Source organism: Pelodiscus sinensis, chromosome 2 (genome assembly GCF_049634645.1).
Source record: "Pelodiscus sinensis isolate JC-2024 chromosome 2, ASM4963464v1, whole genome shotgun sequence".
NCBI classification, from domain to species: domain Eukaryota; kingdom Metazoa; phylum Chordata; order Testudines; family Trionychidae; genus Pelodiscus; species Pelodiscus sinensis.
In genome coordinates, this window is record NC_134712.1 from 105,349,033 (window position 1) to 105,364,934 (window position 15,902).

Below are 15,902 nucleotides of genomic sequence, written 5' to 3' on the forward strand. Positions count from 1 at the left end.
GGGGAGTGCCCATCAGAACGCGGACTGCCTATCGAGAAGGTCAGAGGGAGCCGCAGGGGAGGGGGCGAGTATAAGTAATGAGACGAGGGGGGAGTGGTGTGACGGGGCACTCACGCCCCGCACTGAGAGTGCGCCGGGAGGCGCCGGGCGGTGGGACGGGGCACTCACGCCCCGCGCTGAGGATGCGCCGGGAGGCGCCGGGCAGCCACATCGGGGGGCGGGGAACACGGCCCAGCCCGCCACGGCGGGCTACCGGAACACGCCGGCAGCCGGCACAGGGAGCGTCGGGGGGCAGCGTGCGTCGCCCAGCAGGGCCCAAGAAGAAGGGGCCGGAGAGGCGCCTGATGATGACGTCACAGGCGAGGGGCGGCCAGGAGGCGCCGCAGGGGAAGTGACGCAAGGGGGGAACAGAGCCGGCGGGGGATTTAAACCGAGGGCTGGCACGGTGGAGGGGAGCGCGGTGGATGGAGCAAGGCGGAGAGAAACGGAGGGAGAGGTGAGACAGGAGAGGTCAAGGGAAGCGGGCCGGGAGGCCTGGTGGAGCAGAAAGCGGCCCAGGGCGGGGTCGTGGAGCCCGTGAGCGGGTGTGTTTTGGGGCGTTCCCCCATCCACAAGGGAGGGACCACGGGTCCCTGCCTTTAGGGCCCTGGGCCGGGGTTCGGAGAGGGGGCGGGCCCGAACCCCCCTACTCCGCCAGCAGGCCGACCGGCTCGGGTGTAACGCAAGTGTGCGCGATAAAAGGGCCAACGGCCTTAAGGGTGACTTCTCAGGCTGAACTCTCTGTACCACGATTAGCACATAGTGGACTCTGGGGGTTGAGCCCGTTTACATTCCCCCTTTCAGCTCCTCCTCCCAGGTTTCCCCTTCCCCTCTCCCACCCTCTCTTCTCCCCTATTCTACCTCCTTTCCCTAGTCTCACCAGAGTTTCGTCCCCCCTCCCCCAGTTTTGTTAAATAAAGATAGTTTGTGTTTATGAAAATACATGTATTTTATTTGACATCAGGAAGGGGGTTAGGGAGGGGTAAGTTGAAGGACATCAGGGAGGAATGAGGTACAAGCCCCCAGTGGGGCAGACCAGGGAGGCTCTTAGTGCTCCTCAGGGTGGACACTCTTCCTCAGGGCCTCCTGGATACTGACAGCCCCCCGATGGACCTCCTGGATGGCAGCCTGCAGAAAGTGCAGCCAGACTCACAGCAACGTGTCCATGAGAGGCAGCAGAGTGCCCAGGGGCAGTTCTGGCTCCATGTTGCTGAGTGCTGTGGTGTCCCAAGTGAGGGCAACCAGAGCACACAGAGACAAAATGCTTTGCTGTCCCTCATCGAGGTAGGCAAGCAAGCAAGGAAACCTGAGAACCGGCTGTCCGGGGGGGGGGGGGTCCCTTTAAGCACAGGCCTCAAATAGCCTCAGGCAGCAGCCACACAAAGTAACTCCTGACCTGATACCCTGCCAAGCCTGGTTCTGGCCGGCCTTAAATGCGATTCAGCGTCCACTCAGTGTGGACGTGCTATTTCAAAATAGCCAAATGCTATTTTGAAATGCATTTTGTGTGTAGACGCATTATTTCTAAATATCTTATTTCAAAATAATTATTTCGAAATTAGATATTTCAAAATAATTATTTCAAAATTAGATATTTCAAAATAATTATTTCGAAATTAGATATTTCAAAATAATGCTGTAGTGTAGACGTACCCAAAGAGAAGCAAGAGAGGCAGATTCAGATACTTGAATTGAAATTTAAACTTCATAGATTCACCACATTTGAGCTTCTAGTGCATTTCCAATTTAATTGTGTTTGGCTCTTTCAAAGAGAGTAACATTTTTGCTCATTTGAAGGTTTTTTCCTTGGTCTGGAGTGCAGAATTACTGAGAAATATGAAGCCATTTATGAGACAGCTATAATTCTACCTAAATAAAAAAATAGTATTGTTGCAAATGTGTGGGTTATACCCATTCCCAATGGCCATTAATACATTTCAAAATGAGATTAAACTATTTCACTTCTAAAGTAGTTGAGGAGTTGTGAGAGCAGCAAGCTAATCAAAAATATGTTTATTTAGTACTAGTTATGGTTCATATTACAACAGCAACTAGAGGAGCTAACCCTGATCAGGGCTTCATTTTCTCGACTCTGCAGCGTGATAAGGTGTTTACCCTACACAAGACCAGAGTAAGTAAAAAGGACCAAGTAATCCTGTGACAGGAGGCACATGAAGGAGAATCAGGGCTGAGAAAGTCTAACTGATGATGAGGCCCAGCTGAGCAGAGGCAGGTTGAGCTGGTATGAAAGTAGGAAATGGAGAGCAAAAAGGGGGTTATGGGAAGGAACTCTACAGTCACACCCTAGAAAAGGGGGGCATTAAGAAGAGACAAGGAGGATTCCATGGGGAGAGTAAACCCTAGAATATACCTTGGAGTATAGACTCAGACAAGAGCTTGAGAAGGTTGAAACAGGGATTCCTACAGAGGAAGCTCCAATACTATCCTGGAAGGAGGCTGGAGGAGAAAATAAAGGCAGAAAGCAGACTAGGGAAACAAAGGAGTCTTGGATTAGAGTCTGGAGTTGCCAGTCATAGGTTCCCTTGGCTGGAACCCTGAGTAGTAGACGGGTCTGGGTTTCCCTACAAGTCACGGTATCAGCAGTGAAGTGAAAGACGGCCTACGATGACTCATCCAGTCAGATTCAGATATCCTGAAAGGGGAAAACGGAGGGGCCAACCCTGGGTCATGAGGAAGGAGTAGTCTGATTCCAGAGAGAGAAACGTTGTGGTAAGCAACTGAAGGAGGAGGCCATCAGACTGGCAGAGTGATAAACCGAAGATGATCCCCAGCAATGAGCAGTGACACATGCAAACACACAGTAAAACAAACTGTGGCCTGAAGAGTTTAAGCAGTCTATCTGGAGAAGATAGGCAATGGATGCAAGGAGAAGAGAGGCACAGAGCAGGTGAATGGCAGAGCCTGGAGCAGAATCAGGTCTCCTTAATCCCAGTTTAATGTCCTATCCACCAACCCTGCCATTATTCACTATATAACATAGTCAAACAAATAGTTTTAAACCAGCTTTGGCAGTTAAAAAAACATCATTTCACACCAGAGAAATCACTTGTGATACAGGTCTGATGGTATTAATGAAAAATATAAAATTTAAACATGACTTTTGAACAAGCTAACTCTCCAGTTCTTTTGTTTTATTTAAAGACAGGCCACTGAATTTGGAGCTGCACGTGGATTTTGAATACCACAAGTTTGGTGTTCTCATTTATGTGGTTTTTGTTCAAGCCTCTCTCCAGTTTTGACAGTCACAAAAATGCTGTTATTTTGAGGCTACATGAGGTTAAGGCATTCAGTGCCTCGGCCAATCCAACATGGTGCAATTTTTCAGAGTAAAAGGTCAACAAAACCACCACACCAAACATGAACTTTCCATGGCTATATTTATTGTGAAAACTGAAAAGTATTTCACTCAGCTTGCCTGACTGAGATCTTGGCATCACAGCAAAAGCTGATCTATGAAGTAAACTGGATTTTTTTCAGACTGAAAGACTCTTAAGGTCCTTGAATACAAAAGGCTCCATTTAGAAAGAAATTGCAGTCTGTAAATATAATCCACAATCAAGGCTCTCAGAGTCACAAAATAGCATGACTATATCTCTGATTACTAATTTAATCAGGCACCACAAGCACTTAAGTGAAGAACCCTGACCAGACAAAGGGAGCTCCTTACAGCTGCTTTCAGGATGCTGTATTGTGCAATAGATGTCTGAGCAGAGCTCTGTGTGTGTAAGTGATCCCATGTTTGTGGGGCAACACTTTGCTAAAACAAAGTGAGGTAATGCTAACATGCACTACAGAAATACGCTTAGATATGATGCTGCATCAACAAACAACATACTGCATTACCATTAATCCTGGATTTTTACACTATTCAGTTCAGTCAGGATGTGTCAAAACCTACTGTCATCATGATGTTTGAATGAACGATCCCTCTATTGGAAAGGGTTACCGTTATTTTCAGCAACCACACTAAAGCCTTAAAACAAGATGGCAGCCAAGTACCCTATACAGATGGAAAGCTATTGCACTCCCATGGAGAAACTCATTATGGCAACACTAGAGATTGTCTCATCACTATAGTTAATCCAGATCTCCCAAGAGGCGGCAGCTAAGTGAATTGAAGAATTTTTTATCCAGCTGGCTCTGTCTATACCAGAGGTTAGATCAGTTTAGTGACATCTCTCTGGGTTAAAAGAGGGGATTTTTCAGATGTAGCTATGCCAATGTAAGTTTGCACTGTAGTCCAACCCACAGAAAATCAATATTGGAGAGAAACCATAAAATCATATTGTTGATGCTGGCCCATTGTTCAGAAAGCTAAAATTAAAGTTTGCTTGTTTCGCTTAAGTTTATATAACTAGATTTCATTGGTCAGTGCATCTATACTGTGCCCAGAGCTTGAAATAAGCCACACAATTTGTGCTATGCAAATTGCATAGCTTATTTTGAGTTAATTTCAAAATAACTTGTTTTGAAATGTGGTGCTGCCTACACAGCACTTATTTCAAAATAAATCACTATTCCGCAATGTCCCTTACTCCTTGTGAAATGAGGTTTACAGAGATGTCAGAATAGCGAGCCTGTTATATTTCAAAATAACAGGCACACTCAAAAGATGCAGAATAACTATTTTGGGATACCAGAGGTATCTCGAAATAGCACTGCAGTTGTAGACATAGCCTGAGATACTAAAGCTATTCCAGTTATCCCCTCTCTCTCTGCCCCCACTTCCATTCTGTTTGTTCTGTCCACCTTTGCTGACACTTACTTCCAACTCTCCAGTGCTCACAAATTATTAGATTCCTTATGTGAGGAAGTTTCAAGGCGACATGCAAAAAATGTCTATCCAAAACATTCCCACCCCACTCCTAGCTCTAAGCAAACAGTGGGTGAAAAATTCATAAACACCAGGTAACATGAAGTCCCCTCTTAGCCAACATTTTAATAATTCAACCCATCTGATGGAATGTAATCCATTTTTCCAATCCCAACCAGCTTTCTAGAGAAAAGTAAGTGTCAATAAAAAAAACCCAAATAAAGTGTTGGGATTTTGTTATGGCTTTGTACACAGATGTGAAAGGGAGTGTTACATATCAGAACTCTGAGTAGTTAAAGGCTGTTATGTTAGCAGGAATCCTCACCTATTCATACAAACTATCACATACCAGATGGCTCCATGGGAGTCAGGAGGCTTGAAATGGAGCAATCATTCAGTCTGCAGATGGAATATACAGTATGCTCCCAGTTAAATAAGGGGCTCATTTATACAGATAGATTCTGCATATATGGAGCATGTCTCAGAGGACATGCCATTTTATCTGTCTCCAGATTTCCAACAAATTTCAAAGCTAGTGTCCACTTCCCATTATAGTTCTGCAACCAAATTCAGCAACTTTACTGAACATATGCTGGAGCTATAAGCTGAATGCAAAATTCACATTTCATTTATAACCCTGACCTGGGATATAAGGAAACCGCATTTACAGAAGCACAACATCCAATTTGTTCATTTGTGAGTGCAGTCTTTGGACAGAATTTTTAAACACTGTATGCTAATATGGGTAAAACTAGCACTGATTACTTGTATTTGAAAATAAACCTAATTAATGTTATGGTTTATGCTATACATTCCTTTAACAGAAATTGAGTCCTCAATTTAGTACTAGGATTTGTTACTGTGACTCATTCTCACTATGTAGAGTGCAATAGGGGAATGAATTAGGACTTCGAAGATGTGTTCCATACATGTAAAATTCCACTGTGACTCTACCCATGTGTAGAGGTCTAAGCAAGCGAATATTTATGGAAGATCATGAATTTAACATATAATAAACATGCAGTCATTATGGACAAATTTACACATCCACTAGATGAAGACAATCAGCTCATATTTCTACTTCCCATACTGCATTATTAATTATGCAGCATAGTCTGCCTTTCTGAAATTCACAGGAACTGTCATAGTGCAGTCCCAGGCAGCAGTAGACTAGCAACATAACGTGAAGTTCCACAAGATGGGCAATGCCAGCAGTGAGCCAAGAACACTTCATAAATATGCATAGATAAAATGCCAGCTATGAGTAAGGGCCTAACCTTACATCTAAGCTCCACCCCCACTTAGGAGGAAAGCTGTGAAAATGAATGTAGTCATCTCAGCTTGGTGCCCTGTTTGATGACTTCACAAAACTAACACATGCTTCACCGTGATTGGCAGCCTTTTCTCAATGAAACCCATTTGACTGAAGCAGCAAAAATCTTGCCAGTCAGGACTGTAGGGCTGTGGTTCCCAAGCACCAGGCCACGGACCTCTGGCTGCCAGGCCCTGGCAGCTCTGGGGGCTGACGCTGGCGTATACTGCTCTTGCCACAACTGTTGGGAGAGATGTGACCTGCCCTGCCTCTCAACCAACCAGTGCTCAACAGGGAACCTCTCTTCCGAGACCCTCGTCCAGCCCAGCACTGGTTGTCTGAGACACAGGGCAAGACATGCCTCTCCCAACAGCCAAGGTGGGAGGGGAGACGTAGGGTGTTGTTACCCAGCCCTGGCTGTCAGAGCCGCTACAACACAGGGAGCAGTGCAGAGTTAGATGAGGGGGGCAGGGCAGGCACTGGGGATTTCAGGGGCAGGGCTAGTGCTGTGGGAAGATATGGGGGCAAGGCTGGCACTGGGGGGCTTTGGGAACAGGCTAATATTGGGAGCAGGCACTGGGAGAGGCTCTGGGGTGGCTGGGTGCAGTGGGGCTCTGAAAACAGGAGGATGGTACTGGGTGGTCTGGTGATGAGCGCTCTAAGAAGCAGGGAACTAACACGGAGGCATTTGGCATGGGGGGCTGGCACTGGGGGGCTCTGAGGACAGGAGGCTAGCACTGGGGGAGTTGGGTGCAGGGGACTCTGGGGTCAGTGGCTGGTGCTGGGGAGGGTAGTGGAGGGGTTGGAGAGGCACTGGGAGCTCTGGGGGCTGGGCTTTTGATGGACCGGTAATGTTTTATTTGCATATTCTTCATTTGCATAATAAATATGCAAAGAGAATGTTACCAATCCACCAAAAGTTTGTGAATGAGTTTGCCGGTCCCTGGCATCAAAAAGGTTCAGAACTACTGCTGTAGGGTATGTATGTGGAAATCCTTCCTGCCGCATGGTCATGCTATATCTAATTCAAGTCAGTCACATTATTATTTGTATAATAATGTCCAGCAGTTGTCCCAGACAGGATTAGGGTCATTGTGCCAGGAGCTGTTCAAAGACTTGTTAAAATATGGTCCTATTTTACAGAATTAAAACTCTAAGTAGAGTTTATTAGTCCCAGATTTTGATGAGCCCTATAGTATAATTAACCCACAATATAATTAAAGAAAATTGTGCAAAAGTATGTACGCATCTGTAAAAAGATATTTGTAACTTCCTAGATAGGGCCCTTGGACTAGATTCACTTTTGCAGGAAGCTGTGCGCTCCTTTACTAGACTGATGTAAGACAAAATTCAAATATAACACCACAGAATTTCACACACTGGAGAATCAAAAACTTCCTATGGTGTGGCTTTATTAACAAAGAAATTCAGACTCTCCCCCAAAATTTGGCTGCAAGTTGGGTTTTTACCCAAGGTACCCTCCCCCAACCCCATGAAAGCAACTTCACCTCTCATGTCAAATTTGGGGTAATGAGCCACCTATTTTAGTGAGTCCACAGATCCCACTAAGCCGTTTTCCAGCAAGAGCAACATCTAACTGTGTAGAGTATTTTAAGCAACTGCTGCCCGCTTGCAACAAGAAGCAAATTGATTTAATCTCTTCAGAGTTCTACATCCTCTTCCCCCAACATCTCCCACCACTGCTTGCCTACTTACAACTGACCCCAGTCAGTAGGTTCAGAAGGGCTGAACAATTGGGTCTTTATTATTTACTGAAATAAGTATTTCTGTCTTTTCATACGTTGGCATGGGCAATACAGCAAGTGATTATTATAGTTTAAAAATGTGAACAAGATAGGGAGAGTATTGATTTATATTAAGAAGATGGAGATGCAGGAAGAGAGAATTGTTAAGGGACAGTTTCCTTGTAACTCTGTCTTCTATCACTTTCCAAAGATGGGAGGAACTCAATTATACACAGCAGCCTCACCTAATGTAATTGTATTCTCTGGCTGTTTGCCTTTGAACTAATTCTCCTGCAGTATGTCTCATCAATGTATTCTGCCACATCAAAAAGGGAAAGTTCTACTACCTGTGATTTTGGAGCGCTCATTAAAAACACACTGAGGAGCGGGATGGAGCAGTAAATTGCTATCAAAACCTCTATGGGTACTTCTGCCTCCTCTTCTTCCCAGTCTTGCAGCAGCACATTCACTTTGTGGACTTTGTCGCAGAAACATTGATCTCACCGATGGCTGTTAATGCATCACAGCTTTATCAGGCTACGTGACTTTAAATGCCATGAAAACAAACAAATTCTGCAGACATGTCATACCAAATCTGTTCTCCTGAAAAGACACATTCACCATTGAAACAAAGGAAAATGTAATGGCAATTAATAAACTAACATTACTGCACTAATTAGCATCTCCTAGAGGGCCTGATTATGTGTTTACACCAGTTAGATACTGCTCAGTATGAGAAAATACCACATTTCATACATCAAAAGACACTTCTTTCATATTCCCTCTTACCAGTTCCACTGTAGTGAAGTGTGAAGACAAGAGCATGAAGGAAGGTAGAATAATTCATTACCTTGTCTCCTACTGGTTTGTATGTTCAACATTTTTTTGAATAAACATAAAGCCATAAATTAGCTTGTAGCAAAACAGAATTAATTGAATGTCTTAGTAGGATCATCAAACCAAGGTTTAAAGCCAATTTATCTCCCTAAGATTTTGCTAATTTTAGGTGAGTGGCTAGCATGTATGGATAGTGTGAATGGGATGCAAACCTGGTTAAAAACACATTTTTTCTATTTTTTAAGTAATTTTAGCAGATCACAGATTAAATAGCAAATCATAAAAGAAGTCCACTGAGAAAAGAAATCTTGTATTGAGGATACAATGATTATTTCAAATGTCATTTAAAGACTCTAAGTCACATAGAAAACCCAGTGCAGTCTGTATAGCATAAAACCTTTATAATGTAGTATTTTTTCCACTAGCCCATGAACAATGCAGACATTACATTAGTTACTAATGGATATCAAAAGATGCTCTGGTAGGTCGGACCCTTTACCTAAAAAATAATATTCTGGTACATGGGACACATGTATGACAATCTGTACACAGGAGGCAGCAATACTGTGGTTTTAGGGGGTGGTTTTGATTACAGATACGCTATTAACCTCAGTCGATGCTCTATTACAGCCTAAAATGTATCATTCACCTCAGAGTATCTTAAGTCCTATTCTTGCAGGCAGGTTGGTAGCTTATTGGATCAAGAGTTTTCTGATTCTGTGACCAAATGAAACAGAACACACCAGATATCTACAATGCAGAGCAAATCTTAAAATGCAATCTGAGTGCCTCTGTCTTTTATATGGTATAATCCAGTAATGACCCAGTATGATCTCACTGGGCTAGTGAAAAGCATCGGGGCTTTAAATTAGCTCCAGAATGCTTCTATTTAAAAGGAAAACTTCAGGATAATATCTGAAAAAAGTGCAATTGCTGTGTCATTGAAGGGGAGAATAAATCATACCCAAATGCAAGCATCTTAAATGCCATGGAATATATTCAAACCTGGTGTAGTGAATGAGTGCAGCTCTACTTGAAGTCAATGGTAGTCATCTGTTTATGCCAAGGCTGAATGTGGGCCAATAGTCCAAATTCATACTAGGTATAACTCCAGTGAAGTCACTATACTGTTAAACACAAACAAGGAATAACTGGTATTTTAAAATGAGAACACAAAACAGACCCATTTGATATGAAACGGGATGTGTGTGCACATTCCCCTCCTCTTTCCCACTCTCATTATTACTGACTTGTGTTACAGTAAAATCAGTGCAGATTTCTCTTGTGCTAGGCCCTGTTCAAACACACAGTGAGGAACAGTTCCTTCCCCCAAAGAGCTCACAATCTATTTTTTAAAAGGGAAATACAAATTAGAGTAATAGACAAGTGCAGGGAGTGAGAGAGGTGGGATGAGCAGAACAGGGATGGGACAGTATGCTTATGTAGTATGCACAACGTGCAGGTTCACTCCTTCCATACACCCCCTAGACATGTCCCATAACAAAAGGGAAAGGAACAGTTTCTATTCTGTTCAGTTACATCATAATATTCAAGACTCCTATCCGAGATAGTCAACAGAGCTGGCTGGCTATAAATCAAAGCATCTTTAAGTAGTTTAGTAGCAGTATGCTTACTCTAGAAAGTATAGGATGAGAACTATTTTCACTAGATTAATCAGGGACCTCTGATAGCAGGGATCCCAAATGTTGTTGTATTCCAGACAGAGTCTTACAAACTGGAGGCCACTGTTCCGTGCAAGCCGTGTGCTTGTGCAGCCACTCCGGAGAAATTCGGATGCTGCCCAGCTGATCAGCAGAGCATCCACAACTAGGATTTGTGTTTCTATTGGTGGTGCACATTTGCACATGCTTTGGTGCACATCAAAATTTATTCCATCCATACATGGAAAAAATCTGCACATGGATGGAAAAGATAAGAAGGAACGTTGCTGGAGGCAGTGGTCATTTCTTAAGTTCATTCCTTCCTTTTCAAGAGGCACCATAGGATGTTATATTAGGCTTTACTTTCTCCCCCCTCCCTCCAAGGGTTTTCACATAGGAGGGAAAATATGACATCAGAGTTTCCAACTTGTCACTACTTAGTGAAGCTATGTAATCGTGGGCACAACAGCAAAGTGGTTTTGCCCATAACAAGAGCAGTCTGAGGATAATAGTCACATCAATCGCTCCTTTTTATTGAATCCAGTTACTACCATGCCTTTAATTTTAGTGTCTCCCAAAATTAGGAACACGGATAAGAAAAGTATTCAAGGCTCAGTGTATGTAAGACTGAGCAATGCCAATAGGTAGGTCAAAATACCTATAAGAAAGAAGTTTGAACCAAGAACATTGTTTGTTGGATGTGTCAGTGCTGTAATTGGACTATTTGCTGCCTCTGAATTGTATTGGATTAGTTGCCGCTCTTTGATTCTCAGAAGACAATGATGGCAAGCAATGCCTTTCTCTTCATCTCAGGCTGGCCAGAAGCCAGACTGGGGAGGGCAGCATGCTGCACCGCAGTCTTCCTTCCAGGGTTCCAGCTTTAAGTTGTGAACAAGGCTCCATAGGTGCTACGCTGGTGGAGGTTGTCTGGGGCGGTGCTGCCACACCTTGCAGGCCTCCTGCTACAAGGGAGCCCTGTAAGACTCTACAGGAGCCTGCCACCTTATGCCTGAAATACTCCTCTGGAGAGGCTTATTGCCATCGAGGGGTATATCAATGAAAGCCCGGGCTGGACATTTTATATTCACTACTGTACTATGAAAGATTGAGAACAATCTTGGGCCATATCCACTGCTGGTGAAGATCAGCAGCGAACCATTCACTTCAGTTCAGTAAGTCCATTTTACGTCAGCTGAAGCTCTGGCCCTTAACTATGCTTCCACAGTGCACACACAGCAGAGTCCACGTAGCATTTTATGAAAGGATAGCTCCCCTAGCGGGGCCACATTTTTAAAATAAAAAGGGCAAATCTGGAAGCCCTTTCCCTAGTCAAAACTCCAATTTGACATTCACTGAGGGGCTTTACAGGGTAAGGACTTAGAGTGGGATTTTTCAAATGCTCTCAGTCCTGTTGCCCCTGGCGTCTATAGTAAGGCAGAGCTGTGCCATTTCTGAGCCCCTCTGCTCTATTATTCACACCCTCGCCGAATTTAGATGGATACTTCCACGTGCGGATTTTGAGGTGCGCTTGCAACATCACATTTTGTGCACTCAAATTACTGCTTGGCTCGTGTGCATTTTGCAGCTGCCATTTCAGCTTTGGCCTTAATTTTACACCTCAATGTCCTGAATTCATCCTTCCTCTTTACACAACAGAAATCCCTTTCCCGCACAGGAGGGGCATCTCAGGGAATAGCTTCTATGCATCTTTTTAGCAACTAGCATTTTTAAGCTACTTCACACACACACACACACACACACACACACACACACACACACAGCTCAAATGAGGAAGATTACACAATACTGCTAATGTATCTCTTTCAATAAAAATAAACATGTTTGTTTTCAAGTAGTGGAGATGACCCCTACTGTGGTTTAAAAAAAAAAAAAAAAGAAGAAGGCTCTTGTTTACTTTTGGTGAATTTACATTTATTGCCAGTAAAATGTCACTCCAGTGCCACTGCTTCTACGTCTCTCCTTTCCATGTTATGCAAAAGCAACTTTGGTTTGCTTCTCTCACTCAAAGAAGAAAAAAAAAAGCAGAGCTGCAATAACAGCAAATGGTCCTTGGAAATCACAGTCGCATTAGGCTTCTGTTCAAATAGCTTTTAGGGCTGTGGTAATAGAAGGCATTCCTAATAACTGGTGACTCGATGAGACCCTGCACAGAAGGCTTCCAAATGACAGTACACAATTTAGAATTTAATCTAGGAACGTCGGCAGTGATGAGATTCCAGCTGGGGACCTTCTGGTCTGAAGGCCAGTGCCGTACCAAACTCTCAAGCAACGTTTGCACTGGATCAGTGAGTAGATGCTGTCTTCTGGTCACTACCTTCACAATAACCTTGGTTCCAACCAGGCTGCCTTTGACCTACAGTCGACAAGGAGCATGAGGTCATAGCTTTTATTGAACCAACTTCTGTCAGTCAGAGACACAAACTTTTGACATTTATGCAGAGCTTCTTCTTTGACTCTGCATCAAATCCAAAGCTTGTCTCCTTCTCACCAACAGAAGTTGGTCCTGTCATGGCTCCTTCCCCACTCTGACATGATAAATGCAGAAGTGGGGGCCAGCAACTATACCCCAAAGCCTTATTTACCAGGCTTTGGTATAAAACTTCCCCCAAAATCTTAAAAACCTAGATTTTGGGAATAAAACTTCTGCTGCCACCACCCAAATATTAATAACGAGATTAGGGAAAAGATAATTTGGGAAATCTCACCCCTATTATAAAAAAAATCAGGACACACAAGTAACCAATTCTAGGTTAATAAAAAGAAAAGAGAAAACTTATTATTACAACAATATTCCTGTTGCAAGCATAAGGATCAGATCGAAAGGTAACAAAATATACTTATGGAAGAATTACACCATGGGCTAGAACTTAGTTAAAAAGAAAAGCCAAACATCTCTTAAGCAGTGCCAGATATCAGATCCCATACCCAACCCTTAAAACAATAAAGCCTAACGAAACTACCTAAACTTTACCCTACTTACAGAAAGTGAAGAATTGTTTCTTGGAGAGAGACATGCTTGTCCCTCCCTGTAGCTGCAGTGGACTCACCCAGAGACACAAAAGGAGAAAGGAAAAAAACCAAATTCCTTTGTCCCAGTTTGAAAGTCCCACCTACATTCCTATTGGCCACTCCTCCTGGCTAGGTGTAGTTAACCCTTAATCCCCAGGCTGCTGGCTACACTCATAATCATGACAGGTCCAGTAAGAGACATTACCTCACCCACCTTATCTTTCTAATATTGTGTGACCAACGTGTCTACAACACCACTGTAACTGACCCAACAAGCAGGCAGCACCTAGATTCTGTCATGATTCACTCCAAGCTCAGATCATATTATTGACTGACAGAACTGGAAAGGTTCAGCATAATACAAACACATGCAATTTGTACAAAAATAAATTCAGGGTCATGTATCTTCAATGCTCTTAATTTCAGAGACTCCAGGACCATGGTTTTTGGCTGTCCTGGGTCTCCTATAAATAGTATGTGCGCAGCAGAAACACTATTTATGCCAAACCACCAAGACCACCTACACAAGGCAATAACAGTTAAATAAACAAAAGGTTTCTCTTTTGGACCTCAGCTGGCCTGGTTGGCAGTGGAGCACAACCTTACTACTTGAAAAATCCAGCCTTGAAGCCATCATTCCTTGATTCCACAGGAGCAGAAGATGGTAACTTCAATAGTTTTGCCTTCACTGGGGAAGCCAGGTATGGTGATTGGCTATTGGCAGCACATGATGCAATGATCAGGAAGGGAGAGAATGGATACTAGAAAAAAATTTGGTGCATGAAGAGAGGTGTCATGCTTTTTTTCAGACTAACCTAATATCCCTATTCTCTGCCTTGGTAAGAGCCCCCTTAGCCATTCACCTTTAATGGGTTTGGTCTTCTAATGTACATGCATAACACTGTTCATGACAGAATGCGGAGCAGTGGTCTCAAGTTGCAGTGGGGGTAGCCTAGGTCAGATTTTAGGAAAAGCTACTTCACTAGGAGGGTGGTGAAGCACTGAAATGGATTACCTAGGGACATCTCCATCCTTAGAGGTTCTTAAGTCCCATCTTGACAATGCCGTGGCTGGGATGATTTAGTTGGAATTGGTCCTGCTTTTAGCAGGGGGTTGAACTTGATGACCTTCTGAGGTCTCTTCCAATCCTATGATTCTATAAAGGTGAAGACTACATGCACATCAATGAAGAAAAAAGGATACTCCCATATAAGGAAGCTTCAGAGGGGTAACCGTGTTAGTCAGTAACTAAAATACTTAAACAATGAATGGTCCTGTGTATCATGAGCTTTTGTGGGCACAACCCACTTCTTCAGATGACAAATATCATAAGGGAAGCAGGGATGGAGCTAGAGTAGAAGAGCCCATGCCTAGATAGCTGGAACACATCCGTTGCAAAAAAACCAACAACAACAAAATTAAGAAAGGCAGGAGCACATTTACTAGTTATAGGAATAAACAGTGTTTGGGAATTTTTTTGGTAGCTAGTCTTCAAATGAAGTGTAATATTTGCTAACATCGGGTAATTTGAATTATCAATGGATAGTTCAAAAATACAAGGCGTACATTACCCAGATATCTCTATTTAAAGTAGATTTGCTTTTGTTCATCAGTGCAATGCACATGACTGGAAAATGGCAAGGTGCCAGAATGAAACTGCTCCTAATTTTCAGAGGAGGCCACTGGCTAATTACACAGACTGCAGGTGTGAAGAGAGAAGCTCAAAGTAATCAATAGCAGTAATTAATCTGCTAGACTAGAGCTAAAGAGCTAACAGCTGGACATCAGAAATGGACACATGCAACAAGATCAGCAATAATTACCTCTTTAAATATTGAATTGCCATAGCAACAATTAGGCATATAAATAGAGGCTTGAAATCTGGGCTCGGAGGCATGACTCTGAATCGCAAACACAAAATTCTCCAAATCAACCTTTTTAGCAAATCAGCAACCATATCCTTCAGCTGGGTTGACCAGAACTCCAGTGCTACCTGCGAACTCAGCTTCAGCTGCCTCAAGATTCTTTGGCATTTCTTGCTTGTCAGCTTCCAAACCTAAAGGTTCTGCTGTAACTTCTTAATCAGCCACTGTGTAAGGAGGATGGATATTATTCAGTTTGACAGCACCAGTATTACTTCTGGATACAAAGCTTGTTTCTCCACTTGCCACACTTTTTTGTGTCCTTTATGTAATGGTTTGTCCCTTCTTCTCCAAATTTTTCAGATCTAGAGCCACACAGGACTAAAATATACTCAGTGGGTATACCCACAGCAAAGCCTGCCCTCATTGGATGCTCCAAAATTGAATCAAAGGTCTCAAAAACATCTAGCAAGGAGAGAGAACTTTGAATGTCTGACCAGTGGCCCTGAATACTCCCTGTCATTCTGGTTTTCTCTGTCTCCACCCCCAGCACCTGAAGTGAAGGGGAGGGGAAGCCTGAAG

The 15,902-nt window shown here is 43.4% G+C and overlaps 1 long non-coding RNA gene across 2 annotated transcripts in view; it reads right to left on the bottom strand.

Annotated features, from left to right (window-relative positions):
* Window positions 1–15,902, bottom strand: part of LOC142826760 (uncharacterized) — a 109,941-nt gene that overhangs the window by 51,594 nt on the left and 42,445 nt on the right. Inside the window, exon 1 of one of the 2 annotated variants that reach the window (XR_012900993.1) lies at window positions 8,278–8,522. The exons of the other annotated variant lie outside the window; for it this stretch is intronic. This is a non-coding gene — a long non-coding RNA (uncharacterized LOC142826760). Of the gene's footprint in view, window positions 1–8,277; window positions 8,523–15,902 lie in introns of those variants that run through there. 2 annotated transcript variants of the gene reach the window in all.